Source organism: Eptatretus burgeri, chromosome 5, assembly GCF_056783735.1.
Source record: "Eptatretus burgeri isolate ZD-2024b chromosome 5, Ebu_testis_v1, whole genome shotgun sequence".
Lineage (NCBI taxonomy): Eukaryota > Metazoa > Chordata > Myxini > Myxiniformes > Myxinidae > Eptatretus > Eptatretus burgeri.
The window spans coordinates 87,428,990-87,447,287 of record NC_140965.1 but is presented as its reverse complement, the minus strand read 5'-3'; the positions used below and the strand labels follow the sequence as shown (position 1 = coordinate 87,447,287).

Genomic DNA, 18,298 nt, shown 5'->3' with positions numbered 1-18,298 from the left:
CCGCTCTCGTCTTTCACGTTTCCAGAAACATTCGCTGAGAAATGTCATTTTTTTTTTTTTTAACACCGACAACAAGTTGGTGTTCATTTTTTTTTTTTCATCTGACAACATCATTTCCCCCTCTTTTGAATCCCAATCCACACTACTTCAACCTTTCCCGCTCCCAACAAGCCGCCGCTGCTCTCGCAGCTCCGCCTCTCGGACAAGACGACGATTGGCAGCAACGGGGAAAATAATGCAGCGAAGAAGAAGAAGAAGAAGAAGAATTACACAATGGAAATTGGAAGGGAGAGGGAAGGGCGGAGGAGGAGGAGGAGAAAAAGGAAGAGGTGAGGGCGGGAAGGAAAGGAAGAGAGTGGCGTCTGTGAGGGATCGCTAGGGGGCGCCAAGCGGCCGAGAGCAGGGGGCCAACGGGCCACGTACTCATACCGCCAGATGGCACCTTAGCCTAACGCGTTTTGCCGCCGCTTCTCTTCGGGTAAGATCCCCTTCGTGGTTGTTTTTTTTTTTTAAACCCACCTCCCCCATCGGCCTCCGCCGCTGAGCTTTCGGCCGTCCTTCGGCCCAGATTGCCGGCTTGGCAGGCCCGGAGTGGCCGGGGAAGGCAACCAATATGGTGGAATCGAGAGCGGGCGGGGTCGGGTGTAGAGGGTGAGCGAGCTGAGGCCTGGGCCGGCCCGCTCCGAGCCCCCCGGTTTAACAAGATGGCGAGGCGGCCGGGGGAGGGAGGGAGGCCCGGGGAATGGCGGCCGCGGCGAGGTGTTGTGCCGCGGAGAGAGGGCCGAGCCCGAGCCCCAAATGGCTGCGCCCTGTGTACGATGGGAACGAACTAAAAGTGGGGGAAGGTCTGACGTACAGTACAGTACGTGGTGCTTCGAGCGACTTTCCAGTCCGCCAAAGTCGGAAAAGGCAAACAGTCGTTCAAAAAAACCCATGAGTCTGAGAATGTTCACTTGGAACAGGTCTTCGGGTTTCCAAAGGACAATGTTTGGTGATGAATGTGCGGATTGAGAGTGGGCAAAAAGAGTTGGTTGTTTATCAGGTCGCCGTGTCGTGTGTGCGAGACTCTGCATGACCTCACAAACTAACTTCCCTTCTCCATCAAACTACTACTTTACCGCTCGAGGGATGCTCGCAGAATTGAGTGCAGGGTGTGGTGTACTGTGTGGAGAAGGACAATAACGGAGGTGCAACTGTACATTGGGGGGGGGGGTGGTTGTTTTTAATAAAGACTGACAGCATAATGAATAATTGGAAAAATAAAAGTGGCAAGGTTGCAGTTTCAACAGAAAAAAAAGTTTTGACAGGTAGGCAGGTCCATTGGGAAGGGTGGTGGTTGTGGTGGTGGCAGAAGAAAGTAGGAAAAAAGTACCAACGATGCAGTAATTTAACAAAATAGAATAAAGTGTGAGTGTCTTGTGGGGGTGTGGGGGTGGGCAGGAGAGATCGATGAAAGCGTGACGGCAGAGGTGTACTGTCGGGGCATGAGGAGGTGTCCGGTGGGATAAAGTGGCGCTTGGATGGTAAAAGAGGTGGGGGACTCCGGTCAGGCAAAAGGAGTGGGGAGGGGGTGTTGTCTGGTCAAGCAAAAGGGTTGGGGGTTGGGGGGAGCAGTTCGGTCAGGCAAAAGGGGTGGGGGGTCTGGTCAGGCAAAAGGTGTGGGGATCCTGTCAGACGAAAGGGGTGCTGGTTGGGGTTTTCCGGTTGGTCAGGCAAAAGAGATGCTGGTGGTGGAATTCAGTTCGGCGTAAGGAAGGGGTGGGGGGGTTGCTTCTGTTTTGTCGAAAGGTGGGCCAGCAAGGGAAAGGGGGCGGGTGCGTCCATTTTGGTGAAAGAGGTGCCAGCGGGGGTGTCTGGTCTTGCAGAAGGGGTGCTGTTAGCGAGTCCGGTCATGCAAAAGTGGTGGGGGCATTTGGTCAGTCAAAAGGGGAGGGGCATCCAGTCTGTCTTAAGATTCATCTGGTCAGTCAAACAGGCTGCCAGCAGGAGTACACGGTGGGATGATAGAGGCAGGCGAAGGGTGCGGTTCCATCCGGTGGGGTGAAATTGGTGTTTGGGCAGGTGAAAGGGTTGCTGGCAGGTGCATAAGTTAGGATGAAATTGACGGAGGTGTTCGGTCAGGCAAAAGAGCACTGGTGAGGGTGTTCAGCTTTGAAAAAAATGGGCGGAGGGGGTGCCAGTTGGGTGAAGGGGGTTCCTGCAGGGGTTTTTTGTTGGGAGAAATGGGTGTGGGCATTCTGCTGGGCAAAATGGACAGGGGCGTCTGATCAGGTGCAAGAGGTGAGGGTGAGGATGTCCAGTTGAAGGTGGTGTATGGTCAGGCAAAAGGGCAGGGACACTGGTCGAGTGAAGGTGGTACAAGTGGGGGGCTTTCACTCGGGCAAAAAGGGTGCTGGTGGTGGGATCCGGCTGGCCAAATGGGGCAGGCATGTTCATACAGGTGAAAGGGGCACTAGCTCGGGCCATCGGTAGGGCGATCGAGGTAGGCGAAGGGTACGGGGGCATCCAGTCTGGTGAAATGCGTGCCCGGTTGGGCAAAAGGGGCGGGGGCGACCGGTGGAGTGAAAGGGGCGGGGGCGTTCGGACGAAAGGGGTGCTGGTGGGGGAGTTTGGTTGGGTAAAGGGCACTGGCAGAGTGTGTCGGTTGAGGTGAAAGGTGCGTGCTCATTCTGCCAGGCCAAAAGGCCCTGGCGGGGGCGTCCGGTTGGGCGAAGGGAGTGTCCGGTTCGGAGAAAAGGGTGCTGGATTGTGCGCCTGGTTGACTGAAAGGCATTCCAGCGGGAACGTCCCATAAGGCGAAACGGGCGCCGGTGGAGGTGTTTGGTCATGCAAAAGGGCACCAGCAGGGGCGTCCAGTCGGGCGAAAGGTGTGAGGTATTTGGTCATGGAAAAAAGACCCAGTGGTGATATCCGGTTTGACGAAGGGGGAATCCGGTCAGGAAAAAGGCACCAGCGGGGGCCTTTAGTCAAGCAAAAGGGTGCTGGCTGTGGCATCTGTTTCGGTGAAAGGGATCAGAGCGTCCGGTCAAACGAATGTGGCGTTGGTGGGTGTGTTCGGTTCAAGTGAAAGTCATGCCTGCGGGGGCATCAGCTCAGGCGAAAGGGGTGCTTCCTGCTTCAGCTATTCGGATAAAAGGGGAAGTTGTGGTTCGGTTGGGCGTAAGAGGCGTTTGGTCAGGTAAAAGGGGTTCTGACCGTGTCATCGAGTCTGGCGTGTAGGGTCCTTAGGTCAGTTGAAAGGATGTTAAAATAACTACCAAAAAAAAAAATCATTTCTTCCGGCAAAGTCTGCTAACAAATTGATTTTAAATATGTTGCAATATTCAAGATGGAAAGCTTTCATTTCAGAAATGTTTTGCACACCTTTGTGTTTGACACGCCTCGTTTGCATCACAAATAGTTTCTGTTCTCGAGCAACTGGAACAGCTGTTGCCTCCTGCTTATATCCTGCCTTTCATAAGGAAATCCATTTTCTGTGATGTGAGATTTGTGTCCTTCCATGATGTTTTCCCATTCGTTGTGTTAAGTTGTTCATTGGAAGAGTAATGTCAAGTGCTCTTATCCCTGTGCTTTGTCATGGCGCTCCTGGGCCTTTGTCATACTTTTCCAAAGGCGTGCAGCATCTCCAAACCTATGTCGATATAAAATGCAACTGTTGATATCTGTGTACAAGAAAGTGAAGAACCACCATAGTCAAAGTGGTGGGTGTAGTGCCAAAAGTAATCCGGTGCTACGAGGTCTTGTCGAGCGAGGCTACATGCAGTTTCGCAGTTGGATCACTTCCTGGTGAAGAAGTTGAAATGTCAGGTCTGCTTGCCACTTGGTCCACCTCAAACGGTTATGCCGTTTGGAATGGAATATTTAATGGTTACGTCATTTACACCTTATCGAACGACTTAACTTTTGGCCAAAGCACTTTTGGCTAGGAAGATTTCACAATAAGTACTCGTGAATCAGCACCTTGAAAAGATAGTGCACAGTTGTTGTGGAGATTTGAAGACGTGGCCTTTTTCGACAGTCCACTAAGACTTCGTCCTAATCAGCTGGACAAAATGTTGATTAAACATAATGCTGATGCAAACCCTGATTGCCAACCATTCCCAAATTTGCTATCTGTGTTGTACAGTAACAACAAGGATGCAAAGCCTAAAAACCTTTGCAAGAACAGAATGAGATGAAGAAGAGTTTGAAGTGAAGCTTCAAATATAAAGATGAAATTGGAATGTAAGTGAAAGGAAAAGTGGGATTCCGAGGGAACGAAGAAATACCAGCAATATAAAAGTTGTGAGTTGTAGCCTTCACCTGTTCGATATTAAATTTGTGTTTGGATGTGTGTCCCAGTGGGTATTTTCCACAAGGAAATCAGCAAACTTTGATGCCATGTTTTTGCTTCCGGTGGTGGTAGGAAGGGCAAACACGGCTAGTAATGTTGAGAGTGAGAACAACAGGAAACTTTTCTGGTAGGTGTCAGCATGGAAGACAGTACAAAAGATTTATTCGGTTCCGAAAGTTGACCAAGGTACGTTAACTGCAGTGCGAAGCAAAGTAAAGCCAACGTTTTGGGCATTAACCCTTCGTTGGAGCAGGAGGACAAAGGGTGAATGCCTAGAACGGCTGCTTTACTTTGTTTCCCATGGTGGTTAGCATTCCATTAGTCAAATTTCAACTGACGAAGCCTATTGTTTGAAACCGAATGATCAATTTAGCAGAAGACAAGAGGTATCCTTGACAACCACGTCAAGCACAGGGCACCATTACCCTCCTCCCCCCTCCAGCTCCCAACCCCACTTCCTTCTGTCTTCTGAATATTTCTTTACTAGATTGGCATATGCTGCAGTTTTACCCTAAGTTTTATTTTCATTCGGGAAGATTGTGTAAATCCCTTCCTGCTTGTCTGGCAAATGGTGTTGCAAACATGGCAACATGGCGTTGCAGGTTGAAACGGATGGTGTATGTTAATACGGTACTATGACATGGAGCACTACGGTTAAGAGGAAAATGGATGCAGAGCCCATTCTGCATGTACAGCACGACATCCACCTTTTCTGGGTTTGAATCCCGATGCACCCCCCTTTTTATCCTAAATATGCAGGTGATGAGCAAACTGTGATTTAAATGTCTCCTTGCAGTGATCGGTTTATTTCTTTTCTCTTTTTTTTGTTTTGGCTTGAGCATTTTGCAATAAATGTGATTCTATGGATGTGGTTTGACACGTTGATTTCCTCATTATCTCGCTTATCTGTTTGACCTTCTTTGCAAATTTCTTGTTTCATTTCTGTCGGTATGGCTTTGACATGTCTCCCAAGTACATGTGCCTCACACTGGCGTCCGATTATGTAATTTGTGGAATCGGCGTTTTCCACTACTCTTCGAGGCGAGTGTTTGCCTGTGTTGTATTGCAAAGGTAATTATGTGACGACGAGTCCATAATTCCTTTGCACTGCTGCTGCCTACCATCTGTTACAAATCTATGATGCTTCGAAATAAAGAAAAGACGATGGAAAAGCTTTGAAAACCTTGTTGTTGAAATTACCTCCTTTTTTTTTGAAGGCTCGTCACAGAACATATATATATATATATATATATATATATATATATATATATATATATATATATATATATATATATATATATATATATATATATATATATATATATATATATATATATATATATATATATATATATATATATATATATATATATATATATATGTCTTTGGAAGGCTTTTGATTTTTAATTTAAATTAATGTTTTTTAACTTGGCAATCAGAGGTTCGTGCAGGAACTTCTAAATCAATCGCATTCCGGGCAGACGATGGAGATCATTATTTTATGTGAATTACAAGGGCATTAAAGGATTAATGATAAACTGCATGGTATATCGATCGATTTTTTTTTTTTTTTTTTTTTTTTTTTTTTTTTTTTTTTTTTTTTAGAACCTGAGTCCCCACGACCATGACTTTGAGAAGAGGTTTGGATGTAAACGTTAACGAGCCAATCCGGTTGCTGTGTTCTGGTGATATTTGGTCTGAATGTTTTAGTTTTAATTTATATTTGTCCTGCTACCCTATTTTAATTGTTATTGCTTGAAGCAGGTGCTGCACCACCACCTCTTCCCGTCTCCTATCCCTACCTATGATATTTTTCTCCCGCTACTACCCATACCTCACCAAACCCTCTGACTTGCTTGTTACTCTGTTTCATTCCTCTCACTCTCACTCTCATTGAGTCCAACTATAGCCCCACTACCACTTCGTTGTACTTCTTTTTTTTCTTTTCCTACCGTGTCACATTGCTCTTTTCAGAGCTTTCATCTTGGATTAAAAGAAAAGGAAAAACAAGTCCTGTCTACATTTCGTGCAAAGCAGATTATTTGAAGGATACCAGTAAACTGTATCATTGACCTTGGAAAATAATTTGAGCTGTCCTAGTGACAGAGGAGCAGGTATGTTGGTTGCTTGGACTGCTTCTGTAATGAGCCAGCAAGGGAAGTTTCAAATTGGAACAAATTTAACCCTTTGTTGAGCATTATATCTTGCAAGCTTTATAAGTACGTTGCTATGGTTGTTCTTTCACTCATCTTTTTGGGATCTCATTCACTTGCTGGTTTCACTTTGGTTTAGACTTAATGTATGAATCTTCGATGAAGGATTATATGCTTCACCCCCCCTCCCCCTTACCTCTCCATTCACATTACCACTGATCTCGTCCTTTCAGCCTGTTATTACTTGGCATGCTTCATATTTTCTTTAATCTTACCTTTTCGTAACCGAGAATATCTTGAGGCTCTTCGTATGGAAATGGCACTTCAGCGTGTGTGACATGGAATTTTTATTTGGGGCTTAATGAATCACATTCTATTGCATTTGTTATTGTGAGTGTACATGCAAATCCAGGCAGAACTGTCATACCAATTTTGTATGTTGAATGCTCTTTTAAACCATCTTCAAGACCAAAATGAATGAAATTGCCAAAACCACACCACCTTCAACAAAATAATTGCTCATTATTTTGCTCAAAATCGTTGGGCCATCTTCAAGTTGCTTATGGAATTGTTGGAAAATTCTCCCCTTTCCTTCACCATCTATTCTTTCTCCCGATGTTTTATTTATTTATTAATTATTCTCCAAATATTTTAACCCCCCCTCCCCCATCCCCTATTTCCCTCTCCTTTTGTCATTTATATTATCAGTTTTTATTCCCTCTCCTCCCCCCCCCCTCCGTCTTCACCAATGTTTGTGTGTGTGTATATATATATATATATATATATATATATATTGTTACTCATCTGGAAACTATTTGCATTCAACATACAGATGTCCCAAAAGTCAGTTATGTCGTTAAGTATGTGTGTAGTCAGATCCCCTTCCTTTTGTCTCGTGGGAGAATCAAAGGCGTGCGTTGCGATTTCTTTTAGTTAGGTTATTACATCTAATAAACCATCCCATCTGCGTGACCCCTTCGGCCCATCACGCTCCATCACCACCCGCTGGCTGCTCGTACCTTGACTTGCCGAGAGGGGGTCTCGCGGTTGCAGTTCTCGGCTCCCACGAACGTTGTAACTCTTGTACGATGACCTTCACGGCGCTGACACTCTTACTCGTCGAGAGCGAAGCCATGTGGAGGAGTAACTGGGGTCTCCTAGCAGGGGCCGAGGCCCTGCCCCAGAAAGGTGGGCCAGAGGACCCTGTCCAATCAGAGGCGGATAGCGAGGTGCGTTTTCGCCAAGGGCCCCTCCCCGTGGAGAAAGGCCAATAAATCTCCGAGACTCTGTACAAAAGTGTCCGGTCGAGTTTGCTTTCACGGTGGCTGTAAGCAGTCAGTTTTGTTTCACGGTGGCTGTTACGGGGTTCTGGAGTTTCAGGGTGGCTGCTACGAGGAGTTTTAAGGATGGACAGAGCGACCCTGACCTCCCTCCATGGACCCTGATTGTTCACCACCCGAGCTCCGCCGCAAACCACGAGTCCCTCCGTGCGACTGGGGACCGGACCAACAACCTTTCTCGGGTGCCGCATCGTGGAGCACGCCCTTCCTTTGATGTTCAGGTACACCACCGAACTCTGACCCCCAGCTTGTCTCTCTCCATGGTTGCGAGGATCCAATCAAGACTCTGGGTTTCTTTTCATTTTGTGTGTGTGTCTGCGTGTGGGCCCGTCTTGAAGTACATCTGAATAAGTGATTTTGCTCGTGGTAAATATTCCTTCTTGTATATTTGCATTAAGTCTTGCCTTTGTCTTTTTATTGTAAATAAACATTTGTAGAAATATTCCACTCCGTTTCTGTCACTTCTTGAATTGGTCCAGCATTGTTCGGATCTGAGTTTAGGCGGGGGTTTATCCCCGGTAATCCATTAATTCCAGCCGGCACGGCTTTGGCAGTTTCCGCTCGGCTGCACCCGAACCGGAGTTGGTAGTCGGCAGTTGGAACTCTACCGCAATCGGTAGAGTGACCCGGTTCGAGCAAGACGTGCCGAGTGCGTGGTTTCCCCGGTAGTCAAAATCGCGTAGTTAATGAGGTAAATTGGTTATCGACAAATAGACCCTACGCTACGCGGTTGAGATATTGGCGACATTGGCGACCACGGTCGGTTAAACGACCCGCCGGCTCGCCGAGTTATCCGAGCGACGGCCTACAATTCCCAGGAGTTTGGTGGGAGACGACGCGAGCTTTTCACACCTCGTGGTCGTTCTCGCCACCAACCCCCGGTCCACAACAACAACAACGCACGCACGCACACATGCACTACATATCTTGACTTGCTCCTGCCCTCAACTACCTTTGTCCTTCCAAGCCATCCCACATTGCACATGTTCCTCAAGAAACCCTCGCATCGTCCTCCCAAAATCCAGGCTGATTGCCCTCTTGCTCATTCACCCCCTTATTCTCACCAACCTGTAACCCTCTCCCTGTGTCTGTAGTCTTGTCCTCTTCACTTCAGTCCTTCAATAAATGTGGCCCATCACTACCTCGTGTGCTCACCCACACACATCCGCTATGCCTTCCACACGCTGATTCCTCTCCATTCTGTTCCTCCTGGCCATTGTTGCTCACTTTTGTTCCTCCTCCTTTCCTTCTCATGTATGGTCACCAATGCCCCCCCCCCCTTGGTAGTTTGTGAATCTGTTGTCTGTTGTCCTTTGTTTGGTTAGCCCCTCCATGAGTGTAGACCCATCTATATATTAATACTGAAGGACCAATTTTGTGCTACTCCTCGCGGTCGCGTCACATTTTTCTCGGTACTGTGACCTGGACTGAAAGAAACTTCGTACCTGTAAGAGTGCATCGCACATTGTGACAATAGTCAACCTTCAAGTCCGAAGCAGTACAAAATAAACACTTTTCGTTGTGACAGGGGCGAGGAGTGAAGAGGTGGGGGTGGGGGATGAAGAGACGGGGGCAGGGAGTGAAGATGCGGGGGGCAAGGTAAGAAATTTTTGGGCGGGGGTAAGCAAATTGAAAGAGGGAGACGGGGAAATGGGGTGGGGGATGAGTGGGCAGGGGCTGGGGTGAATTAGGCGGGGTTGAGTGTGAGGGGGTGGAGAGAGGGGCGGGGAATCAAGAGACGGGGAAGGGGTGGGCGGGGAGTGAAGAGGCGGGAGCGGGGCCGGGCTAATTAAATTTTTGGGCGGGGATAAGCAAATTGAAGGCGGGGCGGGGGATAAGTAGGCGGGGGGGGGGAATGGGGCAGGGGCGGGGGATGAGTAGGCGGGGGCAAGCACGCCCTGTCCAGTCCATGTCCCTCGAGTGTGGGTGAGCTGGTGAGGGTGGTTGAATGAACGGAATCCATCTGTGACGGGGTTTCGGTAGTTGTATATATTGTTGCGGTTCTCGGAACCGCATGCATACAACAGATAGATGTCCTGAGACAGTTATGCCATTAATATACGTGTAGATGGACCCCTTCCTTTCGTTTCGTGGGAAAACAAGGGAGTGCGTTGCGATGGTCTAATAGTTAGGTTTATTGAATCATTTTTCCCTCCATTTCATTCTATTCCCACTTTTTCTTTTCTTTTTTTTCCTGGGATAAATTAGTCACGGGCGCTTTTGCAGTAAGGTGGGCAAAACTGCCGCGCCACCATAAAGGATCCGCTGTATCTGCTGTATCCGCTGTGATACAGGTGATCCGAACCGGTAGAGTGATCCGGTTCGGACAAGGCGTACCAAGGGGGTGGTTCCCCGGTAATTAAACCACATGGTTAATTTGGGAACCCAATTCCATAGGCGGGAGGACCCTAGGTCACGCGGTTGAGTTATTGGCTTCCAGGGTCGGTCATGGGCATCGATCCCGGGGGTGGGGTGAGGACACGTCCCTCCCACTTTTTTACCAGGGGGGACAGTATATTCTGCCCCCCCCCCCCCACATTTCGCGTCCCATGCCTATTTGAAAAATGCAAAAAAAAATCAAGCAAATAGCTGTTGGTACGCAGCGATAAGCTTTCGTTGCTATTCTTGTCATTATACCATGCAGCCCCATGCTATAGATATACCTCATGTACTGTTCGGTGCATATAGGGGGTGATGCTAGTGTACATGATGTACACCACCGTCGCCCCCTATATGCACCGTCTCTTTCACACACAGCGCTGGCTGGCCACTCACACCCACTGACAGCAGCTCTGTCACTCACACTCATACAGTGTACACGGCTGAAAACGAAACTAGGAATTTCCAGTCGGTACCTACGTTGAGCATATGCGTTCGGCTCGGCGATGTGTCACAACCTGCGTCGCTACAGAACGGGGCATAGGTCATTAGACACCTAACATGGAGAAGCAAAATACCAAGATGCCTGGGCACACCTTGGGAGAAGGGTGCAGTTACCTGTCCCCCCCCCCCCCACATTTTGGCTTGGATCGACGCCCTTGCGGTCGGTTAAGCGACCCGCCGCGTCACGGAATTATCCGTGAGCAACTGCCTCCAATTCCGGGGAGTCTGGTGGGAATCGACATAGCTTCCCCCACCAAGTGGTCTTCTCACCCGACCCTGCCAGCCCACAATAATATAATTATAAAATCCTTGTGTAAGTGTTACTTTCAAAATTTCTTCGTCGTTATGAGTGGACTGCAAATTGTGTTTTCCCCACAGATTTAATGTTTATCCTTGCCTAATAAAAAGCAAAAGAAGCAGATCTATTGTGAGGGAATAAGACAGAGATAAATGATAAAATTCCACTAATTTAGAATTATGGTATTTGTATATATTGTTATGGTTGTGGAAATTCACAGAACACCATTCAGGTTTCCCGAAGATCAGTTATGTCGATAAGTGTGTGTCCAGATTAGATTTCCCCACCGATGTCTAACGGGAATTATTCGTGAGCCGGGCTGTGCATCTTTGATTTAGCCGTTATTCTTTTGCTATCTTTCTTTTAAAACGAACATCTCCTCATCACCTTCCCCACAACCGCCAACATCTCCTCACCACCTTTGCCACAACCGCCAACATCTCACCACCTTTGCCACAACCGCCAACATCTCTTCACCTTCATCTCCACAAACGCCGCCATCTTTTCGCCGGCAACGGCGTCCACAAACGAACGGCATCTCCGCCGACAAACGCGAGGACTCCCTCCTGGAGCAAAAGCCGGTGATTTCTACCACGTCCGAGTTGTACGCGTTTGACGGCAAGATCGGATCAGAATGACAAAATGGGCAGAGCCAGCGGGGGGTGAAGGGTCAGAGGTGAAAGACCAAACACCACCCCCGATCCTGATAAAAGGCCGGGCTAAAATGCCGAGAAACCAGTTGAGTTGAGTGGAGGTCGGGGTTGAGTTGAGTCTGGAGTCTGGAGTCTCCAGTTCGGAGTTTGGAGCCTGGAGTCCAGCCAAGCCTGCAGTGCCGTGCAGAGTTGTGGGTCGGTGGAGACAGCCGGCGAGAAGTCGCGAGCCAGCGACATAACGGTCCGAGTGATCGGGCCCCGGGACGGTCTGAGCGACGCTGAGGAGTGAGCGGGCTCTGAAGAGAGCATCAACTCCAAAAGAGCAAGGGCCGTTCTCTCCTCTGAGGCGTCATCGGCTCGGCCCGATCGACCAGGCCGCATGGCTAGGCCTGGACCAACCAAGTCGCCACTACACCAGCTGCTGTGTTGACGGCAAGACATCGAGGGTCGCCCAGCGAGTCACCACGAGGGTGGTAGGTGACCTGCACGGTCTCGCGGAGCTCCTTCGGTCTTCACAGCGGAACATTAAAGGCCTACGGGCCCTGTTATCTTTTTCTTTCCTGGGGTTTTTGCATGGAAGTATGTGGCGCCTTGTCCGATAAGTAGAATTGTTGTTAAGTGCATGTACAGAATAAATAGACAACAGCTGTAGGTTTTTCTTGCTCGTCTCTTGTCCCTTACCCCCATTCATTGCATACGTGCCTACATTCTAAATAAATGTCCTCATTGTTGGAATATTCACCTGCTCGTTGCGTCCCTTCCTCCATTGAGCTGTCGTAATTGCGTTCGGAATAATAGTTGTTTTTTAATAGCCGATAAGATAATGGGATCCGACGGGGCTTGGCGATAATAAACCGCTCGGCAATCGCAAATGGAGCGAACTGCTAAAACGGCTCGTGTCCGTATGGGTCCCGTTGAGGTGTAAATCCCCGGCATTTCTGTCTGCGCGAATAATTAGGTAAATCGACAATTCGACGATGAACCCTGTCGCACGTGGATAGAAGAGTTGGCTGATTTATGGTGTGGTTAACAACACCCGAAGCTGGGTTTCGGCATTGATCCGAAAGCTGCGACTGGATTGCCACGGTCGGTGGGCGTGCGGTCGCCCGCATGCCGGAGTGGTGAGAATCCAAAACAATATGTACACATATACACCCAAGCAAATACCATCCGTCGCTTCGCTGATGGGAATACTACAGAAGGGGGGGGGGGGAGAGCGAGGGTGTGGAGAAAGGGAAGACAGATGTGCAGTGGAGCGTTAATTACGATTCATACTGTCTCATCAAGATTATTCTGCATAGAATATCATTGAAGATGGAAACAAAATAATGTCTGAAATCTATTTTCCATCGGTCATACGATAAACACCACCCAGAGACAAACACCGCCTGGACGTGTCCGAGGAAAAACACCACCCGTACATGTTGGCGACAAAAAACACATGGTCCGGACAGGTACACCACCCAGACACATCCGGAGGCAAATAAATACCACCAGGAGATAAATCACGGTCTGCAGATAATCACCGCCCTGATACTTCCGGGGAGTGGGGGGAAAGAGGGGGAGTGGAGTTAGCAGAGAGAGTAAATGTTATGCTTTATGAAATACACTCACACACACATATATATATATATACCTGGTGTTGGCGTAGTAGTTAGGGTAGCGGCTTGGGATCCAAAAGGTCCTGAGTTCAAGTCCCGTTGGCCGCTTGAATTAATACACATCAGGAGGTTGACTCAGCCTGTCATCCTTCCGAGGTCGGCGAAGTGAGTACCAGTGTACTGGGCCCAGTGTCTGCCCCGGTTAGAATAGGTGTACCATATCCCTGTGTCGTAAGAGGCGACCAGGGTTGCGTCAGGAAGGGCATCCGGCATAAAACATGTGCCAAATCATTATGCGGATCATAATGGATGATCCGGTGTGGCGACCCCCAATGGGAGCAGCCAAAGGAAGAAGAAGAATATATATATATATATATATATATATATATATATATATATATATATATATATATATATATATATATATATATATATATACCCTGGTCGCCTCTTACGACACAGGGATATGGTACACCTATTTTAACCGGGGTAGACACCGGCCCAGTATACTGGTACTCATTTCGCCGACCTCGGAAGGATGACAGGCTGAGTCGACCCCCTGGTGTATAATTCAGTGGCACAACGGGGCTTGAACTCAGGACCTTTTGGATCCCAAGCCGCTGCCCTAACCACTGCGCCAACACCAGGCTCATATATATACATATACATATACATATACATATACATGTACGAGCTGGAGTTCCCGGCATTGTCCCGGGAAAAAAAATAGGAATAAGAAAGGGGTAAATTGTGGTGCTTAATTTTTTTATATATATATATATATATATATATATATATATATATATATATATATATATATGTATTGTTATGGAAATGGCCCTTATTGGACGACTAAATATAGGATTAGCTCAGATCCCCCATTAAATGCATGTTTAGCTAGGTTGTGTGGTAAAATGGACGTTACATGTGTGTCGGGAGGTGTTGGATGCTTTTTATTGTTCGTACAATGGTGGTGTGCCAAGAGCTCCCTCTTCTTCTTCCCCATCCCAGACGAGGCCCCGCCCGGTCGGCTGAGAGGGTGTGGCCAAAAAGAGGAAGTGAAGCTAAGGGGAGGAGTTTTGTCGGCTTCACAGAGAGAGGCGTGCTCGTGTGTAAAAGGATCAAACGAAAGAGAAACGAGAGGTAAAAAGAGTGCTGTGTGTGAAGAACAGTCGGGTTCTCGAGGCGTGCTCGGTGTTTCTTCGAAGCGAGCGAACAAAGTCTTCGTAAAAAGGTTCGGTGTCTGGAAACAGTCGCTCTCGAGGCGCGCTCTTGGCTTCGAAGCGAGCGAACGAAGGGGGCACAGTGTTGGATCTGCCGGGAGAGACGCTGAACCTGCCTGGACGTCAAGGATTCTGCCGTGAGAGAGACGGCAGCCGGCTTTGAGAGGCGAGCGTGGAAAAGGAAAGAAAAGGTGATTCGACAGAGAGAGAAACTGAGAGGACGGAGTTGGGAAGTCGGGCTTCGACGCGGGAAGGCAGGAGAGGAGACGACTGAGCCTCTGACGGTCCCTGCTCACACCAACGGCTCAACACGTTTGCCAATCCGCTTTCCGGAGCCTGGCACCTCAATTTGGGCCTTGTCTGGAGAACAGGCCAGGCCTGGATTTGTACGCTGGACCTTGAGAGAAATCAGCTGAGGCCCATCGTCGACCTTACGGGGGGTCAGAGCGTGTAGAGACCGCGTGCGTGCGGTAGGGAAAGAGTGCGGCGCCGCCATCTTACCACGCGGTGCGTTCGAGCTTGGGCTCGAATCCGTGGACATCCGCCTGTTGCGAGCGACATTCGTGCTTTTGACACTGTACTCTCGTCCATGAAACATCACCAAGTACTCTGTCTTGTCTTGCATGCATGCTGTCTATCTGTCTCTTTGTCTGTACGTTGTTTAAGGCATATCTCGGTAGCGACCCCCTCGAAACCTGTAGTCCGTGGTTCCCTAGTTAAGAACGGGTTAAAGATTGTTAATAAAAGCATTGTCGTGAATGTTTTACTTGTGTCTTGTTTCCCGATGTTCCCCAATAAATTGGATTGATTCGGATGAAGTTGCCGCTATGGATTAATTCGTGTCGCGTCGAGGAACGATCCGTTTGATTGGCATATAAAACCAAAATGGTTACAGACTGGCAGAAAACGCTCGGCATCTGACAAAACCAGTCTGTAATCAGGGGTTCTATTTCCCCAACTGGCAAGGTACAAGGATTACGTTGGTATCGCGATTGAAGACTCGTGACCCGAGGCCTGTGCTGAGCCGGCCGGCGTTATAAACCCCGGAGAAGGCGGTGGTGAGGGTGGCGCCAAGAATCGGGCGAGAATCCCGCCCCCCGGATCCGTAACAACATTATCCATCCATCCATTAGGACCATACTCTATGCAGAGCGTTGGTGCCGCCGAAGCAGTCTCCTTGGCTATTGGGAACAATCCTGGACGGGTCGCCACTCCGACACAGTATACCAGCATGCTGGCACTCATTTTGCCGACCTCGGAAGGATGACAGGCAGAGTAAACCCCACCTGGTGTTAATTCAACAGCTGAGCGGGATTTGAACTCAAGACCCCAGGATCCCAAGCCCACTACCCTAACCATTAAGCCAACACCAGGCATATAACAACATTATATTTATATATATATATATATATATATATATATATATATATATATATATATATATGTATATATATGTATATATATGTATATATATATATATGTATATATATGTATATATATGTATATATATGTATATATATATATATATATATATATATATATATATATATATATATATATATATATATATATATATACATGTATGTCACATTTATATAACACATTTAATTTGGACACATTTCTTTGTCGTCAGCATTTGTCATCAGTGCTCATGAGGCCGTCACGGAGGTTGTCGTAGTTACCAAGGGGGGTACAGAAACGCGTAGAGGGGGGCGTGGTTTTCCCCGGCTCGGCCATAACCCTGCCCAGAAAGGGCGGATCAATGGAGGTCCCTGTCCAATCAGGGCGATCAGTGCGTCAGCTCCACCAAAAAAGGACTCCACCAAAAAAAAAAAAATCAGGGCGATCAGCGCGTCAGCTCCACCTTCAGCGGTCAAAAAAGGACTGTGTGTGTGTGTGTGTGTGTGTGTGTGTGTGTGTGTGTGTGTGTGTGTGTGTGTGTGTGTGTGTGTGTGTGTGTGTGTGTGTGTGTGTGTGTGTGTGTGTGTGTGATTCATGTGCTCGTTCGAGTTCGGAGAGTTCAGAGTTCAGAGAGTTCTTGCGTCCTTGGAAATTCTTGAGAGTTCTTTGGAAGGAGCAGTTCTTGGAAGGCAGTGTGTGTGCACTGTCATCATTGCTGGAGCTCTCAAGCCTAGAGTCTCTGCTGGCCTTCTACAAGGAGCGACCCTGGGTCCGCTATTCACCATCCAAGCTCCCACGGACCACGGGCCCGACACGTGCAGTCGCGGGCCAAGCCGCACGAACGCGGTCAGGTACCCTGACAGAACTCTGACCCTGAGCTCGACTATCCCCTTGGCTGCGAGGGTCGAATAAAGACCAATTGGGTCCTTTTTCTTTTGGGTGTGTGTCTGTATGTGGCACCGTCCTATAAGTGAAACTGTTTAAGTGTTTATGATAATTGTAAATATTTGCTTGCATATAGTCGTGAATAAGTCCACACTTCATCCCTTTCTTTTATTCCTGCAAATAAAATAATTGTTTAAATGTTCCAGTTCGTTTCTGTCCTTTCTTTGATTGACCCAGCATGGTTCGTACTTGAGAATTAGTGAGGCAATTTGTGCCATAAATTGTTCATTTAGTCCGGCGCGGCTTTGGTAGCTTCCGCTCGGTTACGCCGGATCCGAGTCGGAGATAGCAACTCTGTTCCGACAAAGTCTGTCGGTGTGGTTTTCCCCTGTAGTTGGACGACGTGGGTACTTAGGTATATTGAAATTAGGCAATTCACCCTACCCTACGCCGTCAAAATATTAGCGACCACGGTCCGCTTAGGGACTCGTGAACTCTCCGACTTATCCGAGATTCACGACATAAATTCCGGGTGTTCGGTAGGAGACGACTCCACTGCTCCACCTCATGGTCGTTTATCGCCACCGAACCCTGGCCTACAACAAAATATATATATATATATATATATATATATATATATATATATATATATATATATATATTTTTTTTTTTTTTTAGATATACAGCTCTGGAAAAAAATAAGAGACCACTCCAAAAATTTTTTTAAATCAGCATCTCTACATGTATAGCAGCCATTCCATTCCAGTGTCTGTTGAATTCCAACACAGGCACACCTCATTCTACTTAGTGAGGTACTGATTCTGTGATCACCTGAACCAAATCTTATTTAACAAGGAAAAGTATAAAAACCACTGCTGTGGTCATCACTATCCTCTTGCAATAAGATCAGCTGGATGGCAAAAACAAAGTTAGTAGAACCTCAAAAGTAATTGGAATAAAAAAAATAACTTGACCATGCCAAAAGAGTTGAAAAGAAAGGTTTTGAGTGAGGAAAAGAAGGGTTCAATTCTGGCTTTACTGGCAGAGGGATACGGTGAGTGTCACGTTGCTTCCATCCTTAAAATTTCAAAGACGGCGGTTCATAAGAACAAGGTCAAGCAGTAGACATTGGGGACAACAAAGCTACAGACTGGCAGAGGGCGAAAACGACTTTCCACTGACCAGGATGACCGTCAACTCATTTGAATGTCACTCAACAACCGTAGGATGACATCAAGTGACCAACAAAAAAGAATGGCAAATGGCAGCTGGGGTGAAGTGCATGGCGAGGACGGTTCGAAACAGGCTCCTTGGGGCAGGGCTGAAGTCGTGCAAAGCGAGAAAAAAGCCCTTCATCAATGAGAAGCAAAGAAGAGCCAGGCTAAGGTTTGCAAAAGACCATAAGGATTGGACCGTAGAGGACTGGAGTAAGGTCATCTTCTCTGATGAGTCCAATTTTCAGCTTTGCCCAACACCTGGTTGTCTAATGGTTAGACAGAGACCTGGAGAGGCCTACAAGCCGCAGTGT

The 18,298-nt window shown here is 47.7% G+C and overlaps 1 protein-coding gene across 3 annotated transcripts in view; it reads left to right on the top strand.

Moving 5' to 3' along the window:
- Positions 1–322: 322 nt before the first annotated feature.
- LOC147026903 (cohesin subunit SA-2-like) overlaps positions 323–18,298 on the top strand; it is a 224,262-nt gene continuing 206,286 nt past the window's right edge. For 2 of the 3 annotated variants that reach the window (XM_085882803.1, XM_085882799.1), the window contains exon 1: positions 323–478. The gene's annotated coding sequence lies outside the window, so the exon portion shown is untranslated. Of the gene's footprint in view, positions 479–5,951; positions 5,974–18,298 lie in introns of those variants that run through there. The other variant, XM_085882801.1, reaches the window with a different exon arrangement.